This window comes from Sciurus carolinensis, chromosome 10, assembly GCF_902686445.1.
Source record: "Sciurus carolinensis chromosome 10, mSciCar1.2, whole genome shotgun sequence".
Lineage (NCBI taxonomy): Eukaryota > Metazoa > Chordata > Mammalia > Rodentia > Sciuridae > Sciurus > Sciurus carolinensis.
In genome coordinates this window covers 14,652,696-14,675,723 of record NC_062222.1, presented here as the reverse complement: position 1 = coordinate 14,675,723, position 23,028 = coordinate 14,652,696, and positions in this window count along the sequence as shown.

Below are 23,028 nucleotides of genomic sequence, written 5' to 3'. Positions count from 1 at the left end.
CGATCATTTAATGCCTGCATTTGCTCTTTCATCTCCTCCTTCAATGTCTGCATTTGCTCTTTCATCTCCTCATTAGCTTCCCTGATCGTTTTAATTACGTACATTCTGAACTCCCTTTCTGACATTTCTTCTGCTGTGCTGTCATTGGGTTTTATTGATATAGTATCTAGGTTTGTTTGGGACACTTTCTTCCCTTGTTTTCTCATAATGGTCAGTTGTCAGTGGGACCCTGAGATATTGCAGTTTTCCACTATTGGCTTATAGTGTCCCAGTAGATTTCCAGTGTATCACCTCCCAGCTTTCAGTAGCCTGATGTCTTGGAAGAATCTGATAAAGCAGCTCATTCGAAGAATACTGCCCCTAGCCCCCTACTGGTTCCACGTTTTGGAACTGGCTCTGTGCGGAAATGCTCTCACTGTGGGCCTGCACCGTGCAGCTGGCCGTGTGGGAAGAGCCCACTGCCGGAGGGTGGAAGACTACCTTGGGAAGACTCAAGCTGCCCTGCCTGGCTCTGCTAAGCCACCTCTATCTGGGCCTGCCACCCGGGCTGAGCTTTACCCAGTGGGCAGACTCACCCGTGGCTCCACTTCAGTCCGAGTCTCTCAATGCCTCCCCTTCTTAACTCCTGGGTTCTGGAGCGACCGGGGGTGCAGTCTCCCTCTAGGCCGCCATCTTGGATCGCCCCGTGAAGAGAGCCCGCAGCCGGAGTGGGCAGAGCCGCCTGAAGAGGTCTCCAGCTGCCCTGTCCTTATCCCTGAGGCTGATTGCAGATCGAGCCTCTCCGCTGGTTCTTTGCAGGAGTACACTGCACTGCAGGGGCTCCGGGACTCGGAGCCTGCTCTGTTCAGACAGGCTCTCACTAGCGGGCCAGTTCCGTTCCGAGAACCTGGAGAAGCTGGCTGTGTGGGCGGGGCCCACCGCCGGAGTGCGCAGGACTGCCTGTGGATGACTCTAGCTGCCCTGCCCGGCTCCGATAAGCCACCTCTATCTGGGCCTGCCACTCGGGCCGAGCTTTACCCAGTGGGCAGACTCACCCGTGGCTCCACTTCAGTCCGAGTCTCTCAATGCCTCCCCTTCTTAACTCCTGGGTTCTGGAGCGACCGGGGGTGCAGTCTCCCTCTAGGCCGCCATCTTGGATCGCCCTCATCCTTGAATTCTTTCACTATCCATTAATTATTCAGTACTGTATTATTTAGTCTCCATGTGTTAGAGTAGCATCTATTTTTTATTTTATTATTGATTTCTAATTTCAGTCCATTATGATCTGATAGAATGCAGGGTATTTTATCCATTTTTTTGTATTTACTAAGAGTTGCTTTATGTCATGGTCTATTTTAAAGAAGGATCCATGTGCTGCTGAGAAAAAAATACATTCACTCGTTGATGGGTGAAATATTCTATAGATGTCTGTTAAATCTAAATTATTGATTGTATCAATTTTTCTATAGTTTATTTATTTAGCTTTTGTTTAGAAGATCTGTCTAGTAATGAGAGAGGTGGGTTTATGTCACCCAGTATTATTATGTTGCTGTCCATTTGATTCTTGAAATTGAGAAGGGTTTGTTTGATGTACATAGATACTCCACTGTTTGGGGCATAAATATTTACAATCGTTATGTCTTACTGATGTATAATTCCCTTCAGTAGAATGAAATGACTTCTTTGTCCATTCTGATTAACTTTGGCTTGAAGTCCACTTTATCTGACATGAGGATGGAAACCCTTGCTTGTTTATGCAATCCATAAGTGTGATACGTTTTTTCCCATTCTTCTACCTTCAGGATGTCTTTGCCTTTGAGGTGAGTCTCTTGGAGACAGCATATTGTTGAGTCTTATTTTTATATCCAATCTGCAAGTTTGTTTTTTAATTAATGAGTTTAGATCATTAATATTCAAGGTTAGTACTGAGATATAATTTGTATTCCCTATCATTTTGGTTTATTTCTGGCTTTTAATTTGATTTAGTTTCTCCTTTGACTATTCCTTTAGTATAGTTTTCCCTTTTCTGGTTTTTACATTTTTTTTTCACTTCATCCTCATGGAATATTTTGTTGAGAAAGTTTTGTAATGTAGGCTTTCTAATTGTGAATTCTTTTAACTTTTGTTAATCATAGAAGGTTTTTATTTCACATCCAAACCTGAAAAAATTTTGCTGGACATAAAATTCTTGGCTGGCCTCCATTTTATTTCAGAGTTTGAAATGTGTTGTTCTGTGACCTCTACTTTTGAGGGTTTGGTTGAGAAATCAGTTGAGATCCAATTGGTTTTCACCTATACATAATTTTCTTTTTTTTTTTTTTCCTCTCATGGCTTTTAAGATTTTATCTTTATTCTGTATTTTAGTCATTCTCATTATAATGTGTCTTGGTGTGCGTCTGCTATAATATTGTACATTTGATGTCTTGTAAGCCTCCTGAATTTGATCTTCCATTTTATTCTTTAGGGTTGGAAATTTTTCTTATATTATGTCATTGAAAAGATTTTGCATTCCTTTGGTTTGTATCTCTGCTCCTTCATCTATTCCAATAACTCTTAAATTTAATCTTTTCATGTTATCCCCTAATTCTTGGAAGTTCTGTTTAGGATTCTCTCTATCTTCTCTCATGGTCAACTTTATTTTCAATATTAAATATTTTGTCTTCATTCCTGAGGTTCTATCTTCCAAATGGTCTAGTCTGTTGGTGATACTTTCTATTGGATTTATAATTTGGTTTATTGATTCCTCCATTTTGAAGATTTCTGCTTGTTTATTTTTTTCAAAATCTCTAAGTATTGAAGTGATCTTTCACTTCTTGTATTTCCTCTTTGATTTCATCCTTTATACCATCCTTTATGTCCCAGATCAGTTTAACTCTGTATATTCTAAACTCCTTCTTGGACATTTATTCTTCTTTGTTTTCAGTAGATTCTCTCATTGGGGCCTCTTTGTTTGTTTGAGGCACTTTGTTCCCTTGTATTTTCCATGTTGCTTGTGTGTTTTCCCATCTAGTTGTATGGATCTGAGGCAGTAAAATTTTACTCTGTAGACCTATATTGTCCCTGAAAATTTTCATATCCCACATTTAAAAGGGAGACCAACATCAACAGCACCCAGTGAAAACAATACACAACCTCAAATCTAGTAGCTCTCACCAAGGCACCCACTGCCTTCCTGCTATAAAAAGCAATGATAAGCTCAATCACCATCTATAATATCAATAGAAAACTTGCCATAAGGATTTACCATCTCAAATAGTGGACAAAAATTGAACAGAAAGAGTGCAGGACATGATGTTCATGAGGGAGAAAGAGAGAAGCTAGAAGCAAAAATCCATAAAAGAGTGGAAGAGGAACCAACAGAGATTGGTTGTTAGGTGGAGAAAAGATAGAAAGGGAATCCAGGAAAATAGAAAAGCAAGAGTGAAAATACCTACAAAGAGAAAAGAACTAAAAATATAAGAATACACAGTAGAACTACAAATCACCATGCTTATATCACTGTCCTCAACAAACTTGTGCATGAAAAACACCCTGCTCCAAATATGGTAGAGAGGTATGCCAGAGAAGAAAAAAAGAAAATAAAATAAATCTCAGTGCAGAATTGAACAACTGTCTCCATCAGCATCTGAGAGCTTCCGAGAGAAGAGCTCTGGGTGATATAATGGCAGTGGCTTCTGCTAAAACCTTACCCTGTAAACTAACAAAGGTTTAGTATCCTCTCATGATACCAACAGGTATCAAGGGCTTCTTATCAAGAAAGCTGTCCTAAGAGTAAGTCAATCAGGTTAGTCTCAAGATTTTTGTTACCATAGAGGGTACAGCATCCAAAATCAGAGAAAATGGAGACTAGCAATAAGAGAATATTAACAATGTATTTAGCATTTAAATATATTTCAAATATTTTTATAGTTCAATTATTCCTCTTATTTCTTGCTGGGGGTCTAAGAAGTTAGCATTAAAATTACCAATATTATCCTATTTTACAAACACCTAGAGATGATACACTACATAAAATGAGACAAATTTCCTGTTCTACTTCCTGTTCCAATTGCTGACAATTGCTAGAGGTCCTATTTTACCTTGATTCTGTGTTGTTTTCACCCAGTGTGCAGTGAAAGACATTGTTCATTTCAGCGATACCTCCCGAATGCCCTAAACTTCTTGCCCCTTATTCAGGTCAACCACTCAATTTTTTCATCTCAGTACACAGCTGAGTTCCTAGAATATGTTAAAAAATGTAGGACTTCTGTCTCATGCCCAAAATAAAGGGAAAATATTTAAAATTCTCATCTTTGCCTGTATTATTTGCCATTTATTGGTATAAAGTGGTTGAAGATTTTAAAAATTCCATCCTATTTGTATTAGAAGAAAACAAACTTAAAAAATCATAAATAGGCATTGAGTTTTGCCAAAAGTTTGTTCGGCAACTATGAAGAAAATTGTGATTTTTTTCCCTTTCATTTTTCTCAACTATAAAGTGTATCATCTGACTCCTGAGTGAGAAGTTACAGTTATACATTTGCAATAATACACAGTTGTGAGAGGCCATCCATGGCTCCTGTGAGAACGGAGCTATTCAAGCCATTAATCAGGACTATCTGGTGTCAGGATCTCACAGTTCCTAATGACTGTTCAAGAGTGCCTGAGTCATGTGATCATCCTGTCTTGATTCATGGCTGAAATTCAAATACAAGCATTGGATGTGGGAGGACCCACGAGAGCCAAGTGGCTTGTTTACCCCCACCACCATCCTGTATTTCTCCAAGAAACAAACACTGAAACGACACTCTTCTCACACCAAAACCTTATACCTTCCAATCCCCTTTGGTCTGTGCTGCTATAAATAAAGCAAACACAAGCTCTTCCCTTTGTTAGAGCCTGACCCTTCTGGGTTGGCTCAATTGTTCTTAAGATAATTTTGTCTTCTGTCTTTATTTCTTATAAATAGCTTTTTTTTCATAACCAGCCCATCCCTCCAACAGAAACCTTTCCCTCCCCCATACAGAACTTGCAGCAAGACACAATATTTGGTTTCTTCAATTTCTATGATTTTTTTTTTTTTTCTTTTTTCGAGGTGCTGGGGATTGAACCCAGGGCCTTGTGTTTGCAAGGCAAGCACTCTACCAACTGAGTTATATCCCCAGCCCACAAATTTCTATAATTTAAGTTGTTCATAATATCTCTTCACTTTTTCTCTTGGTGCCTACAGAAACTGTATTATTGTCTCCATTTAATTTCTGAGAATGATAATTTCTTTTCTCTCTGTGTTAATAGACTTTCTAGAGGTTCATTATATTTTATTGGTATTTTTAAAATACCAGCCTTTAATTTTGTTGTTCTTTATTGTATATTCACGTTTTTCATTGTTATCTGCTCTTATTTTTATTATTTTCATTTTTATGCTATGTATTTTCTCCTTTTATCTTTTAGAGTGCTTTGTATATCTCATGTTTTAGTTATTTTCTATTTTTTTTTATTTCTGTGTTTTATTTTGGATATTTTTACTGACCTGTGATGCTTTCCACTGTTACTTGGAACTGCAACATAATGCTACCAAAGACCCTACTATTAAAATGACTACTCCTTTTGGTTCTAGAATGTTTTCTCCCACATACTCTTTCTCTTTGATTAAGCTTGTCTATTTTTCCATTCTTTTCTCTATTATGTCAAACATAGCTACTTTAGAGTCCTTTCCTAAGTAAATCCTCTTGATCATCTCAGAGTCTACTTCTATGGTATAATTTTATGCTGAACAGAATCTCAGTCATATTTTACTGCCTCTTACTATGTCTAACATTTTTGTACCTATTGGGTATTTCGATGTCACCATTCCAAATGATGTCATCAACCCTAAGAAACTGTTCTTTATTTCCTATTTGAGAACCGTTGGGAGGTGCCAGGTCATCTCAGTCTTTCCAGGGATGGAGGAAGGCCTGAGTTGGATGACCATCTTATCAAGGTAGAGCCTGCTTTTGACTGATCCTCATTACTAGGATGTGGTTCTCCAGGAATTCTATTCAACCCACTAAGTCTTTATTTCCATAGCCTTGAGGGACTGGAGGAAGTACATTCAAGTTCTGCAGAGTAGTTTCAGCAAAGTTCTTTAACTTACTATCCCACACAGTTTGAAAATAGAGAGCAAGTTTTGAGAGGGGCTTAACTGTGTTTTTGAGAATGCTCCACTTTCTAATTCTGTTACTTATACCCTGGGAGAGATCTGAAATCTGTGCTGGTTTCTCTGCAACCCAACGTCAGCATCTTCCCAGGGGCCATCCTGGGTTCTCAGATCTGGTTGGCTGTGTAATCAGTAAACCAGCTGCCTGCCATCAGCACACTTCACTATTCTCACTCTAACGCTTTTTCTCTTTTACATATTTGACATTCAGGCTCATTATTCTCCATGCTTTTCTTTCCCCCCTAAGTGTTGAGAGTCTGACAGAAATATATCTTTTTCATTCATAAGCTTTTGACTTAGCTCTTTTTAGCCACCCTTGAAGATTTAAATCTCCAGAAATATCTTCTGGGGAAAATCAGCCATCTGTCTCAGGCTTTTCAAATCATTTGGCCCTATCTGAACAGTCAGTCTACTGAGTCTTTGTTCCATTTTCCCCCAACAGTACTTCTCAGATTGATTCTCCAATTCTCAGCCCACACTCTGAATTAGCAAATGCCATCCTGCAGGGCGATGGAGGGGTGAATTTTAACAATTTTCAGCTCTGCTCTAGATTATTCTCTTGTATTTTAGTCTATCTCATTCTATTTGTTTTCCCAGATTCTCTGATGTTTTAAAAATATTACTGTAAAATGCCTGGAGTTTTCTATATATTTTCAGAGGAATATTTTCCCCCAGAAAAGGTAATGAATCTCATCATTATTAAGATTGGATAGTTCTAGCCAATGTGATGTGATTAATCACAGAAATTGTGGTGTTTTATAACAAAAGAAGAAACTAGATTTTTGATTCTATACAAGTGATAAAGATTTTCTTAATACAAAAAAAAGGTGAAGAACTCTCACAGTTATTTAGAAGACTTAGTAAAATGAATTTTTAAAGAATCTTAAATGTTCTGTTACAGACTGCCAAATGTCAACAGTAGTTAAGCTTGATAATGTATATCAGTAAAACAACTGAGGAGAGAAAACTTGTCCTGTAAAACAGAAATCATTCCACTGAGTTCCACCTGGTGAAAAAATCACATTTACTGTGCTTATCTCTCATTTTTCTTTAAATGAACATGTGCAATTTTAAAGACAACAATCTGCTATTTTCCAAGTGCCTTTTTCAAACATATTTTTTATCTAAAACAAACCATGTTTTGCAAACAAATTTTCCTACAGATGTCAGATATGAATTCTTTGTTTTGTATCTTTGGTATTCAATTAGAATATACCTTATGCAATAATCCATTTATAGTAGTATTCTAGTATAAACAACTGGACAAATACAGCACATGATCTATGAAAAAACTGTAAAACTGTTATGTTTGGAGATAATAGATGTCTAGATTTAATATATAATTCATTGTATGGGAAAACTAAATCTTATGAGGATGTCAGTTATATCAAATTATTAATTTAAATTTTGACATATATAATTTACACATTTTTGGAATAATGTCTTAAATTCCTTGTTCTAAATATATACCCATTTTGCTTAACATGAATTTAGTCTAAACCGTATTGCTAATGAGTTTTAAGGGATGTGTAAAATAGAAGACTGCGTGGTGTCTTGAAGTCAGTGAATGAAGTCAGGTCTTAAGGAGTCTGTTTGTCACTTTTCAGGTATTGGGGGCACAAGGTTGGCATTTTACCTACTTATATTGAATGAATAGTAAACAATTACATTTTGTTACTGAGTAGAAAAATGGTAGCAACTGGAAACATTGCCTATTGTAAGAGTAAACACAGTTTGACAAATGTTAGGATAAAAGGAAATAAAGGATAGATTAAGTTAGGTAGGACTGAGAGCTTATAGACATTTTTCCTTTGACTTTATTTTCTTGGGGAAATAGCAAACAATCATCAGTTAAGACTGAGAATTAGATGAAGTTGTAGAGAAAAGAAATTGTGAATTACTTATCTAGAATAGTGCAATAATGAATGAACCACAAATACATAGTATAAGTGCTGGACAGAAATAAAGAACTTCCTTATGTCAATTATTGTAAATTTAAATTAAGTTTCCCAGCAATTGTTTGTTCTTTTGTTCAGTCATGAACTGAATGAGTGCAGGAAAAAAGTATATGGAATTATAGATAGTAGATTTTATTTCACTTACAAGTAACATCAATTGAGATGGCAGAGAGGTTGAGAATATGTTTGTTTGTAGTTACAATTATCCTAAAATGTAAGCTTGTTAAACAATTAAGTGAGACTGTGCTATTGGCTAAAGATAGATAAAAGAGATAGAATCAAGGAACAGCAAGTCCCAATGTGATCAAAAGCTTATGTGGTCTCTCAAGAGCTGAATGGTTACATTCAAGACCATGGAGGAAATTGTTATTGATCAAGCGACAACAGATTGGTCCTGCTATCTGGTAAACTTTCAGTCTCTAAACACATTGGATAGATAATAATTCAAGGTATTGGTGGAGGTTCAGTGTCCATTGATCTAGGGTAGGCAAAAGGCTGAACTGGGAAGTAGGAAAGATCATTTCAGGACAGACAGGAGGGTCTTATGATAGCAGGTTTTGGGAAGTTGAGGCACAGTGTGACCCACCAATGATGAAGACAGAACAGGTGGAAGACAGAGACAGTGAGCCTAAAACAATGGCCCAAAGAAACTGGAAGTGATCTCTGGTTATCCGATGAATGCCACAGGGACTGAGTAAATTGCATAAAATCAAGTCTAGCAAATAATAGGGCAGTTTTGGTTTTATAAACTGTGCCTTCAATACCTATCTTCATCACTATACTCTAATTCAATGAAAAAAAATGCAATTCAGTATCCATCGTTGTCATTTACTGACTGAATACATCAATCAAATTAAACATTATGTGTATTTTCCACATGATACCATAAATATTCTTGAATTAAAACATCCTAATGATTTTGTGGGAGTGTTTCCAAGAAGCAAACATTATTAGCAAATGATGTTTCTTCTTTTACAAAGTGTGAAAATATCTACATATTTTTAAATCATAACTCTATTATAAATATTATAAATTAAAATTATTAATTGAAGCAAATCAACTTCAGGCATTACATTTGCTTTAAGTGGGAATGAATTTATCTCCATAGAGTTTAAGGGAAAAATCAACAAGATGCAGCCTATAAAGGAGGCTTTGCTAAAGAATTTTGAATATCAGTGACTAGTAATTTACAGTTTTATCACTGGGCAATATCACTGTTCTGTCAACATGTAGAATCAGTCCCACGCTTTAGTAATGGAAAATTACTCTCTTTCTTTTTCTGTGGTGATTGAACCCAGGACCTCAATCATGTTAGATGAGTGCTCCACCACTGAGCCACATTCCTGACCTTACTTCTTTTTCTAAAAGTAAAGAATCTCTCTTCAGACAAACAGGAATATATTCTTAATTGCTTCCTTAATTCACTTCTTCACCAGTTACATTTACTAGAGGGACCTTCTGAGTGGTTTTCCACTTGTAGCAATTTATCTTCTTAACAATGTTGGGATTAAATCATGTGGTTATCTGACACTTCCCTTAGGTAGATCCATAGCTTCTCTCTCTTTTGAGAACCCTAACCCATCCCAAAAGGAACAATTACTTTTTTTTTTTTTTTGCACAGAATAATCAGAGTACTTTATTGGTTCTTTTACTGTGGAAATAGCTTATTCATTGCTAAAGAAGAAATTAATTTTAAGATGTTCACTGTGGCACTGCTTATAATGGCAAAAAATTAGAAAACATTTGAGGTACATCATGAAGGAATAGTGTGTTATATGGTGAAATTCTACACAGTAATCAAAAGGAACAAATTTGATCAAGATATGCTCAATGACAAAAACATTGTCCAACAATATGCAAGGTATAAAATATTTTACATCTATTTATAAAACACACAAAACAATACATTATAGTGTTAAGATGACAAAGATTCCTTGCTTGTCAAACTTTAGTCAGGCTCCTGAACTTTCTTTCTTTTTTTTTAATTTAGGTATTACTTTTTTAAAAAAAAATTGTTCTAAATAGTTACACATGACAGAAGAATGCATTTATGTATTGTGATATACATATAATGGGGTATAATTTCTAATTTTTCTGATTATACATGTTGTAGAATCACATTGGTCATACGGTCATATATGTACATAGGTAAAAATATCTGTTTCATTCTACTTTCTTACCCCTGTGTCCTCTCCCATCCCCTCACTTTCCTTTACCTAATCTAAAGTAACTCTATTCTTCCATAGTGCCCCCCTTATTGTGAGTTAGCATACACATATCAAAGAAAACTTCAGGTCTTTTGTTTTTGGGAATTGATTTATTTTGCTTAACATGATATTCTCCAACTCCATTAATTTACCAGAAGATACCATAATTTTATTATTCTTCAAGGCTGAGTAATATTCTATTTTATATATATATATATATATATATATATATATATGTCACTTTTCTTTATCCATTCATCTGTTGAAGGGCACCTAGGTTGGTTCCATAGTTTAGATATTTTGAATTGAGCATCTATAAACATTGATGTGGCAGCATCACTGTAGTAGGCTGATTATAAGTCCTTTGGGTATAAACTGAGAAGTAAGATAGCTGGGTCAAATGGTGGTTCCATTCCAATTTTTCTGAGGAATCTCCATACTTTATATAGTGGTTTCCTTAGTAGTTTCCAAAATGGTTGCACCAATTTGCAGTCACACCAGCAATGTATGAGTATACCTTTTCCTCCACATCATTGCCAACTATTATTGTTGCCAGTATTGTTGATTGCCATTCTGACTGGAGTGAGATAAAATCTTAGTTTTGATTTGTGTTTCTCTTATTACTAGAGATTTTGAACATTTTTTCATATATTTGTTGATTGTGCTTCTTCTGTGAAGTATCTGTTTGGGTCCTTAGCCCATTTATTGATTGATTGCTTTTTTTTTGGTATAAGATTTTTTGAGTTCTTTTATATCCTAGAGATTAATAAAATAGATAAACTCCTAACCACACTAATGAAGAGAAAGAGAAAGAAAACTCAAATGACTAAAATATGTGATGAAAACGGAAATATCACAATAGACGTGACTGACATACTGAAGATAATTAGAAACAATTTTGAAATCTGTACTCTAACAAAATAGAAAATATCAAAGACATCAACAGATTTCTAGAGACATATGACCTACCCAAACTCAATCAGGAGGTCAGACATGATTTAAACAGGTCAATTTCTAGTAGTGAAATAGAAAACACTCTCAAAAGCCTACCAATGGAGAAAAGTCCAGGACCAGACAGAGTCTTAGCCAAGTTCTACAAGAACTTCAAAGAAGAATTAACACCAAAGCTTTCCATGAAATAGAGAAGAAGGGAACCCTTCAAACTCATTCTGTGAAGCTAGTATCACCCTGACACCAAAACAGGACAAAGAACATATCAAGGAAAGAAAACTTCAGACCAATATTCGTGATGAACATAGACACAAAAAGTCTTACTAAAATTCTGGCAAATAGCTTACAAAAACATATTAAAAAGATAGTGCACCATGATCAAGTGAGGTTCATCTCAGGGGTGCAGGGTTGGTTCAACATATGGAAATCAATAAACATAATTCATCATATCAATAAACTTAAAAACAAGAATCATATGATGATTTCAGTGAATGCAGACAAAGCACTTGAAAAATACAACAGCCCTTCATGTTTAAAACACTAGAAAAACTAGAGATGGTGGAAACACCTCAACATGGTAAAAGTTATCTGTGCTAAACTCAAGACCAGAATAATTCTAAATGAAGACAAATTCACAGCATTCCCTCTAAAACTGAAACAAGACAAGAAAGTCCTCTTTCACCACTTTTATTCAACATTGTTTTTGAAAATCTAGCCAGAGCAATTAAACAGAAGAAAGAAATTAAAGGGATACACATAGGTAAAGAAGAACTCAAAGTATTACGATTTGCCAATGACATGATTGCATATTTAGAAGATCCAAAAAATTCCACCAGAAAACTTCTAGAACTAATAAATGAATTCAGCATAGTAGTAGCATATAAAATCAATACTCATAAATCAAATATGTTCCTATATATCAGCAATGAATCCACTGAAAGAGAAATAGGGAAAGCTACCCCATTCACAATAACCTCAAAATAAAATTTTAAAAAATGCTTGGGAACCAATCTAATAAAAGAGGCTAACGACTTTTACAATGAAAACTACAGAACACTAAAGAAAGAAATTGAAGAAGACCTCAGAAGGTGGTAAGACCTCCCATACTCCTGGATAGGCAGAATTAATATTGTCAAAATGCCCATAGTACCAAGAGTGTTACACAGACATAATTAAATTCCTATTCAAATCCCAATGACATTATTCACAGAAATGGAAAAAGCAATCATGAAATTCATTTGGAAAAATAAGAGACCCAGAATAGCCAAAGCAATCCTTAGCAAGAAGAGTGAAGCAGGGGGTATCCCAATGGCAGACCTCAAACTATACTACAGAGGCTATAGGTAATAAAAACAGCATGGATTTGACACCAAAACAGACACATAGACCAATGGTACAGCATAGAAGACATAGAGACAAAACCACACAAATACAGTTATCTCATACTAGACAAAGGTGCCAAAAACCTTCACTGGATAATTACTCTTTTTGAAGAGACAAGGACCATTACTATATCCATTAAAATAATCCAAAAGAACTTCTTGCATCAAACTATCAAACTTCATGTTGTTTAATTTTTTTTTTTTTTTTGGTAGCAGGTAGCAGGGATGGAATCCAGGAGTGTTTAACCACTGAGCCACATTCCTAGTCCTTATTTTGAGTTTCATTTTGAGATAGGGTCTTGATAAGTTGCTTAGGGTCTCACTCAGTTGCTGAGGCTGGCTTTGAACTTAGGATTCTCCTGTCTTGGCTTCCTGAGTTGCTGGGATTACAGGCTAAGCCACCGTGCCCAATTTATTTAACTGGTACAAAATGTATTCCTCAGAGACTGTTTCCTTTAGACGAAACTGAGTTTCCACAGGAGGTAAGGTAAGTGAAAAACTCAGTATGCGTCCTCTTATGCCCTTCACTTGGTTCCACAGGAAAAACTTAAAACTGGTTTGTGTTGAGGTTGCGTGTAGTAGTGTGAAAACAAGTTGCTTAATTTCCTTTGGAGACTTTTGTTCTTGTTTCTCTTGCTACTGATATTGTACGTTTAGTGATAAACATGACAGTCAAACTAGTGTGTTCATCATAAATGGAGACTGTGGCCTAGCTCATTTATTTATTCTATTTTGCCAGTTCATTGCCTCTGGATTCTAAGAACCTGTATATTTGCTCTGAAATCAATGTAACTCAAATATAATCTTTCTTTGTAAAAGCAAATGGAAGTTTTTGTTGAACTTGAGTTCAGCACCGACTCAAGAGATTAGAATTATAATTAGCAAGCAGAAGTTTCAGGAGCCTGATTTTAGCTCTGTACAAGAAATACTATGTGTGTGCACGCGAAAGTGCGCACGCACGTGTGTGTGTGTGTGTGTGTGTGTTTCGTGTGTACTTCATAAAAAAGGGGGAATTTTCTTTGATAGTGTGATCTTTATCACTATATTTACTCTGCAGCAATGAGTGGGAACTTTATTGATTAGAGAATTCCAAATATTTCTTCTGAGTTTATCACTATGTAATTTATCTTCATATAAAAGCTGTGGGTTTAGTTACTTGTTTGATTTGGTTGATGGATTTACATTGATTTTTATAGATTGCAGATAGATACATCAGGTCCATCTGCTATTATGATAAAAAAAAAAAAACCCTTATGTTAGTTGTTAGGATGGTTAATACTATTACATATGCTTTAATTCGTTTGCGTACCTTTTATTACAAGAATTGGAGCAAAGTTTTTAAAAAATTAACATTTATCAATATACATGAACATTTGCTCTCCTTGCAGGAATAAAACTCTATTTGTATGCAAATAAAACAATGTTTAAAAATTTGTATATTGCTTCAAATGTCCAATTTTAAATAGTCTCTTTAAAACATGTCTTCACAACCCCAATAGTTGAAAGATGGAGCAAAACAAGTCCAGAGTGAGGAAAAGTTTTGCTCCTGGTGTTTTCTTACTGGGTATTTAAATGAATTTCTTCCAAGGGTGTCTGGATTCCAGTATGCCCACTGGGATACTGTGAAGCTTTAAAATAGGTAACTCTCAGCGCCTCCAGCGTGGCAATATGCAGAGACAATCTCCTTGTGTAGAGTGGCAGGTCTCACAACAGTGAAGCATTCTGAGCATTAGTGTTTTACCAAATCCATATGCTTTTTTTTTAATTTTTAAAATTTTTTAAAAATTTTTTACAGATTGCATTTTGATTCATTGTACGCAAATGGGGTACATCAGTTGTTTCTATAGTTGTGCACGATGTAGATTCACACCATTCGTTCAATCACACATGTACACAGGGTAATAATGTCTGTCTCATTCCACCATCTTTCATACCCCGCCCCTCATTTCCCTCTACATAATCTAAAGTTCCTCCATTCTTCTCTCACCCAACCCACCAACCCCCATTATAGATCATCTATGTTTAAGTAACAGACATGCTCCAATCCAAGAGCCAAGTCCAGGCAGGGACAGTGGGCATAAGATCATTTACCTCAGGAAACTGCTTAAGTAAACCAATCAAGAGAATCTATGATAAGAACAAGGTTCATTAATAGTCTACATAATGAGGAGAGCTGAATGGACCTCCCCTGGATCCCTTCTGTGCTGCATTTTTGCACATCAGGCTTATTGGGATATCTTACAGAAGATAAAATACTAAAATGTATCAGGTGGGATTAAACTCACTTCTTTTAGTCACAAACTGGATTATTTCCTTTTTAAAGCATTTCATGTGAATTTGCAGTTCTCAGTAAATTGAAGTATAGTATAGCTGCCAGAATATTCAAAAAGATAAATTCTGAGGGACCAGAAAGGGACGTAATTTGTAGATTTTATCACACTCAACAGACAGCCATTCTGAGAAAGAAATGCAATCACCAATTATTTAAATATTTCACAGAGGCAAAAATAGAAAATTGATCTGAGAATTACATTTTAGAATGATAGCAACACAATTTATTCTGCCAGTGAGTGTTAAAGAATATCTTGTCTAAATGAACAAATTCTGTTTCTGATTATTTTTCGTACAGAAATCATATAAATTTTACTTTCAATATATATTTTAATTTGTTTAAGCTAGACATTATTATAGTAGAGTGGTTAAAATATTGTAATACCTCAAGTCATTATTGAGTTTTTTAAAATACATTTGAGAACTTCTAACAGGAATTTTAAAATTAATTTATGTATAGTTCATGATTTATGTATAGCTTAATAATTTAAATTGTATCTTTTAATTAATTTGTCTCTATATTTATCACATATACATGCAAACATTCATAATCTACCATATGTCAAGCAGAACCTAGACCACAAGGTAAATGTCATTGGAGTTTTGGCCAAAGGAAAAAATCATTAGCTTATAAGCCAAAATAATTATAAAATAATTTTAACTTTCTTCAGTTAGATCAATAATTTATTTTGATTCAAGAATAAATATACTTGAAGGAAATATATTCCAATTGAGTTACTTTTTCCAGATTTCCAGACTAACAAGAAGGCAACCATCTAGGGCAGTACTTTGACATTTTGTAGACTTTTTCAGACTTGATTTCTTTATCATGGATGTATCAGACATATAAAAAGACCATAAAAGATTATATAACTATGAAATATGAGACTTCTAAGTAAAGTGATTTTATTTATCAATTTGTAATTTCAGGGTTTAAAATCATTTTTGTATTCCTTTTTATCACTGGTTCCCTTTATACCAAAAAACATTTTAATGATCTGTTTGAAGTCAGTCATGCTGCATGGCTGGATGGTGGATGAGTGGGTGATACTCACTCTGGCCCAAATGAAAACTATGGAATAGTCAAGTGGCAAACAGCGTGAAGTACAAAGAAAAAGAAGAAAAAACAGGAACAGAAATCCTACTTACCAAATACCTATAACATCTTGTTGGAGATGACTTCCGGTTTCAGGGTTAAACATTCCCAGGATAAAATTAGCATGGATTTATTGACTCCGAATTTCTCTTTAGAGCACCATAAGAGATTGGTAAAAAATTTTCTTCAAAATTTTGGTGCAGCTTGATTCTTTCTAGCTGGCTTCACTACTATTGGAAAAGCTCTAGGTATGTCAGACAATGAGGCATGTTACTAATGCCTTTAAAAATCTAGCAATGATTAAAATATGATTAGCACCCCTTTTCTTAATTCCAAAGAGGTATATTACTTAATTTTACTTTGAGAAATTTGATTTTAATAAGTGTCCTTTAATAGTAAAAGTAACGTAAGTAATGATTTATTTTTAAATGAGCATTTAAAATACACAAGCCCACTACATTGTGACAGTTAATCAGTACAAGATCCTTGTGGTGAATATTATTATTATTACTATCATCATTATTATTATTCCATTTTCAACAATGGGAAAGAAGCAAAGTCCTGCTAAATTACTTACCTAAGGTCAGAATTCTACTGAGGTACTGATGAAAAAATCTAGAAAGCAAAATATAGTTAGAGCTATTATAGTAAAGCTTTAGGTCTTATGGTGAAAATGGAACCAGCAATACTAAAACAATTTGTTATTTGTTTAACATAAAAAAATGTTAATAAAATACAGTCAAGAGTCCAGAAGTGAATACTCATGTATATGTAGGTGTATGTGTGGGGAAAAGAGAGAAGGAGAGCAAATGGGACAAAGTTGACTTTAGAACCTTTGAGATGGAAAAATACATTCTTCTGTCAATTAAGTGGTAAGATTGACTAGACACTGAAGAAAGTAGGAAGATAAATAGATCAAAGATGAATAGGTACACAGAGAGGTGAAACAGAGACACAAGGATCTTTCTCTTCTTCAAGTACAGTGTTTTACAGAAAGATCAAAAATATAAAAAGAAACCATTCAACAGACAAAATAGGTGATTGAAAATAAACTTCAAAACCCATAAAGCATAATAAGAAAGATGGTGAAATTTGACTAATTTCCAAATAGCTAGACATTTATCAGATTAGGAAATGGGTAATATGACTTACCATACCAATAGTTGATTAAAATTAATAAGAAAATAAATCAACAAACCAACAGAAACATAATCAAAGGACCTAATTGAATTATATCTAAAATGGATTGTAAACAAAAATGATGATAAACATTTCTCATATAATTAAAATATGAAGGATATAAACTTTTATATAACAATTGGAATGTTTATTATAGGAGAGTGTAAAGAAATTGGAACTACTTCATTTATAACCTGGAATAATTTACAAAATTGATTAAACATACATTCTTTTATTCTCAATTTCATTAGTTGAAATTTATTTCACATTTTTTTTGTCAATTGTATCTCAAGGTGGTTATAAATTGAAGTTTGTTAATAGTATTATTCATAGAAGCACACACAAAAATGTAGAAAAAGCAAATATCCTTTAATAGAGAATGAATTAAATTATTAATGGATAATCTCCATTCATACTCCACATTATTTTTTTGTAGAATGAGAATTTTAAGTTATATGTTAACTTCCAAACCAGGAAACTATTAATGTATTGAAAAGTTGTACACACCTACTTTAATGAATATGGAAGACACACTTACATAGGGAAGTTTTCTGGATTAATACAAATGACCTTTTGATGGTGATGATCTTTTTGGGAATGGAATTATAGTTCATATTTGGCAAAATGGCTCACCTTCATATATAATATTTAGTTTATAATATGTATAAGAATTGTTTCATTAAAAAGTGAGAAAATAGTGGTGATCATAAAGGGTATTTTAAATTTACTCTATACTAAACACTAAGCACTTAGTATTCACACGTAACTGAATCCTTAAAATAATTCCGAGGAAAGCACCATTATTATTTCATTCTGCCTGGTACACAGGAGATGAAATAGAAGAGCAGAGAAGTTAAATCACTAACTACCATTTTTAAAACCAGAAAGTGACTTGGTTGAGGAGTGCAGGTGTATCTTATTCCCAGGATAGAACTCCTCATCCCTTCACTCAAATTTCAGTAATGGATATCTAAGTGGTAATCTGCAGCTCTTGGCGACAAACTCCTGACCTACTTTTCATTTGATCTCACTTGCCTTATATTTTTATATGGAGGGAACAAATGATTTTGTATAAATCAAAGACAAACTAGCATCAGGGGAAATTAAAATTGTCTGTAGTAGTATAATCTGAGCATTTATCTCTTTTCAAGAGAAACAGAGACCCCATAACATGTAAGGCTCTCTCGTCTCTGACATGACCTTCTGGGAAATGTCCTGATTTGTGTGCTCATGGCTTGTCTAATCCTACTGCAAAAGAGCTCAATACCTGCTGGTCCTAAAAGGAGTAATCATTTTAAAAATAAATTATTTTAATTTTCTCTATAAAAGACAAACATTTTGACATGATCATCTATTCTTAAGAGTTCATCTTAGTAGTTGAAGCATCTGTGAAAACACCACCAACCAGCTGTGGATCTAAATATAGACTCATGTTTAGTCTTTGCAACATAAAGGTTGGAAATGTGCTGCTGCTCAACATGAGAAACTATAAATGACAGTGCTATATGTTATAGAATTTGCAATTTTGAATACTGAACTTAAAGCTAATTTATCTCAGAGTGAGATGCTTTTATGTATTGTCACATATATTCCATGCTATATTTTCCTACTGTGAATATGCTCCCACTTGACTCTAAACTCAAAAGGAACGTTGATAAAGGACATACTTTGTTTTTGTTTGTTTCTCGTCCATTGCATGATATCTCAGAGCACAAATTTAGTGCTATTTAAAAGCTAAAACAAGAACAAAGTGTAAAGAAAGTTCTGCTAAAACAAGTCACCAGTTAATGAGAACTTCAAACTTTTTTTTTAAAGAAATAAAAGATAATGAAATAATGTTTTCAGTCCTTTTTTCTGACTATAAGACATATCCATTCTCAAATTAATTCATAGTCAACATAATCTAAGGCAAATTCAGAATTATAATTATGTGAAATAAGAATTTATTTCCCCAAATCAAAATGTATTTATATTTTATGTGCCAAGGTAAAAAATGTACTCACACGTTTTCAGTAATAGGGAGTGAAATTACTTAAAACTCTTTTAGTCAACTAAAAAAAAGTCATTAACAAACACAGTATTTCTAATTATTCAGCTTTCTTGTCATTTCTCTGCATAAGTGATAATGACATCTGTTTTATATGGTTAATGGGTGTGAAATGATATCGAATTTCTTTTTCCCTGGGGCTCTTGTGTCCCTTTCCTACTCCTGCTATAGAAATAAATGTGTAGAATCAGTAGGTATTTGTGCTACATTTATTAATGTAAAGTAGTCGCAGTACAGTCTCTTAGAGTTTCCTTTACTAGAGAGGTTTCCAGTCTGAGATAATTTTGATGAATTTAGTCCGCGAGACTACAAAAAAGATATTAAAGTGAAATTGAGGGGCATAAAAGAGTAAAATACTAATAACCTTTTTTTTCCATTTTCAGTGATAGTGCTAGAGGAGATAATTCTACAATGAAATTATTAAGAAATCTGGAATAACTAAGAAATATTTGAATGTGTCTTTTCTTGGAAGAGGAAACTACTGCAGATTTAACTATTTAGAAAATAAGGTAACAAGGAGAGTAAAAGAAGGCATGTAAAAAAGAGGTTTTTTTAAAGCATTGTGTGTTTTTTATGCCTGAAAAATGCATTCTCATAATGTTAGTTTTATATTTCCTAATTTAAAAATAAGGACGCTTTAGCATTAAGGTTTCAAGTATCTTGCCCATGAACACATAAATAGTAAGACGAGGAGGATTTGTCATAATGCTGTTTTATCTCAACTTTCTTTTGTTCCCCATTTTTATTAATATCTAATCTTTTAAAAGCAAGGATTCCAGGAAAATAGATAGGAATAGGGTGAAAACCTGGGAGGTAAACAATGTCAAAAATGCATGAATTTTAAAATATAATAAAATCATTGCTTCACATGATAAGATCATAATTTTATGACTGTTTTGATAAAAATTAGCTTTATATTTCTGTAAAGTATGCTTGAGGATCTCAAGAGATGCTTCACTACAGGCCTAGTTTGGATCCTGTACCAAATCAATTAAAATCTTTAATATTTGAGTGGTTCATGTAGAGACAATAAATAATTTTTAATTTCCTGCTTAAAAACAAATACAAAAAAATGAGCAAAATCAGGTCATTCATCCATAATCATATGCCATTAAAATTATTAACTCAATATTTTGGTATGAGAGACTATGGCACTGAATTCATAGCAAAAGCTTACCAGCAAAATCGTACGTACATGAGTGAGTCTGACCGTAAAGCTGGTGTGCAGAACTGGTTTGGTTCATGAACATCTCAAACCATCTTCCAATGATTTATTCTTATTTTCTAATTGTTGTTCAACACCACTTGTGGTCACATTCCCCTGCAACCAGAATAAAGGCTTACCATTGCCCATAAAATACTGATTCCTTTTGTTAAATGGACAATCCTTCAGTCATTTGGAGAATATCAAGCTAAGTGAGATAAGCCAATCTCAAAAACCAAAGGACGAATGATCTCGCGGCGCTGATAAGCAAATGATGACACATAATGGGGGGTGGGAGGGAGGCAAGAATGGAGAAAGGAGGGACTGTATAGAGGGAAAAGAGGGGTGGGAGAGATGGGGGGAAGGGAAAAAAATAACAGAATGAATCAAATACCATCACCCTATATAAATGTATGATTATGCAAACGGTATGCCTTTACTCCATGTACAAACAGAGAAACAACATGTATCCCATTTGTTTACAATAAAAATAAATTAAAAAAAATCTTGACAGTGAATCAGAAATATAGGGGGAAAATGAAGGTGACTCTTCAATCCATATCAAAAAATAGGACTTTCTATCCCACCTGAAAATACGCTAGCTGGGGGACTACCTGTGGTCAGGGAAGAAGGTCAGGTGGACTTTTTCTTTGTTCTTCTGATCTGACTCATCTGGGTTGCTAACTGAAGTGTCATGCCTTTGTGACCAGCTCGTGGATTTGGGGAGAGTAAAGGCACAGGAGATTCTGCGAGGTGTGAATGGCTCCCTGGTCTCCCGGTAGAGAACATTTAAAGTCAACTCCACTTTCTCTACACTCCCTGCTCAGTCATCATAACCCTTGTGGCCCTGATTCCTTCTTCAGTGTTCTGCTTGTTGGGACTCCTGGCTCCAGCTCTGTGTGGACAGTGGTTTCTCCCTTCATGTTCCTGTGGCCTGGGTCTAGTTCAGGGGAAATGGAGGGGCCCAATCTTTTCGAAAATAGATATTGGAATATTGACCCATTCACTTTGTAGGCAAGAGAAAAATATTTATTTTCTATGCTTTCCATTGAGTTCTAAGAGAGATTTTTTTTATGGAAGCTGCCTTAACTAGGTTTAGAATTAGAAGGCAATAGAGAACCAAAAGCCACAAAACCACATCCTGGCAAAAGCCCTTTTCAAAGTTCCAAGGATGACCATTTTGTTTCTTGTATCTTCAGGATTTAAAATGATGAAGTTGGAAAGTGACCCAATAACATGGAATCAATTTACTTTTCCTTTTGTTAATTCAGCATATTGGCAACTATTCTGCACTGCAGGATAGAATGTTTATAGTGTTGGTACATATCAGAGAAATAAAAGTTTCATTTTTACAAACATAAATATATATGTATATATATACATATATATGTATGTTTATGTGTGTGTACAAATGAGTGTATTCACAGAGAAAAAGAAAAGAGAGAAAAAGGAAAGAGATGACTTTTAATGATCCTCTGATTACATTATTAAATATAGTTTTAAATGTTAAAACAATCTCTTCAATGTTATATTTCAAATAATTAGTTTTAAAGGAAACAAATTATTAAAATCAGTCTTGCCGAAATGAAATAGAAGCATAAATCAATCATATCTTGTTTATTCTCCTTCTTTAGAAGTGCTTTTATTGGAAACAGTTTTTATATCATTTAAGTACAGTCATTAGCCAATTCTCTATGAAACACACTCATCAAATATGGAACAAAATTATCCTTAAGCAATATAACATGGTTATCTTGAACTTGATGGTGTTTTCTCATTCTTTCCTCCTGCCCAAGAAAAACTTGTTACTTTGGTAAGAAAAAGAAAATTATAATGTTAATTTGAAAATACACAGAATATAATGTGATTCCAAAATTGAAACAAATGAGAAATATATAATGAAGAGAAACTAGAAAAATCTACAAACATAAAATTGAAATAGTTATCAAACCTTAGGTAAATTAAACAAATACTTTGAAAAGAATGAAGTGAAAAAAAATTTGTGGAATGTAGCTAGCGCAGTAATGAAGATAAATGTATAGAACTTAATCTATGCATTAAAAATAAAAATATTAACAAGTCAAGAATTTAGGCTCCCAACATAAGAAACATTTAAAAAGAGAGCAAAATAAAATCAAAAGAAGCAATAATTATAATCATAGTAAAGACAAAACTAAATCAATACGACTAAAAATTAAAAACAATTTCATCTCACTCCAATTAGAATGGCTATTATCGAGAACATAAGCAACAATAGTTGTTGGTTTAGATGTGGGGAAAAAGGTACACTCATACACTGCTGAGGTGGAGTTGCAAATTGGTACAGCCAGTCTGGAAGCCAGCAAGATTCCTCAGAAAACTTGGAATGGATCCACCACTTGATCCAGTTATCCCATTTCTCAGTTTATACCAAAGGACTGAAAATCAAGGTATTATAGTAATGCAGTCACATTAGTGTTTATAGTAGCTCAATTCATAATAACTAGATTGTGGAACCAACCTAGATGCCCCTCAACAGA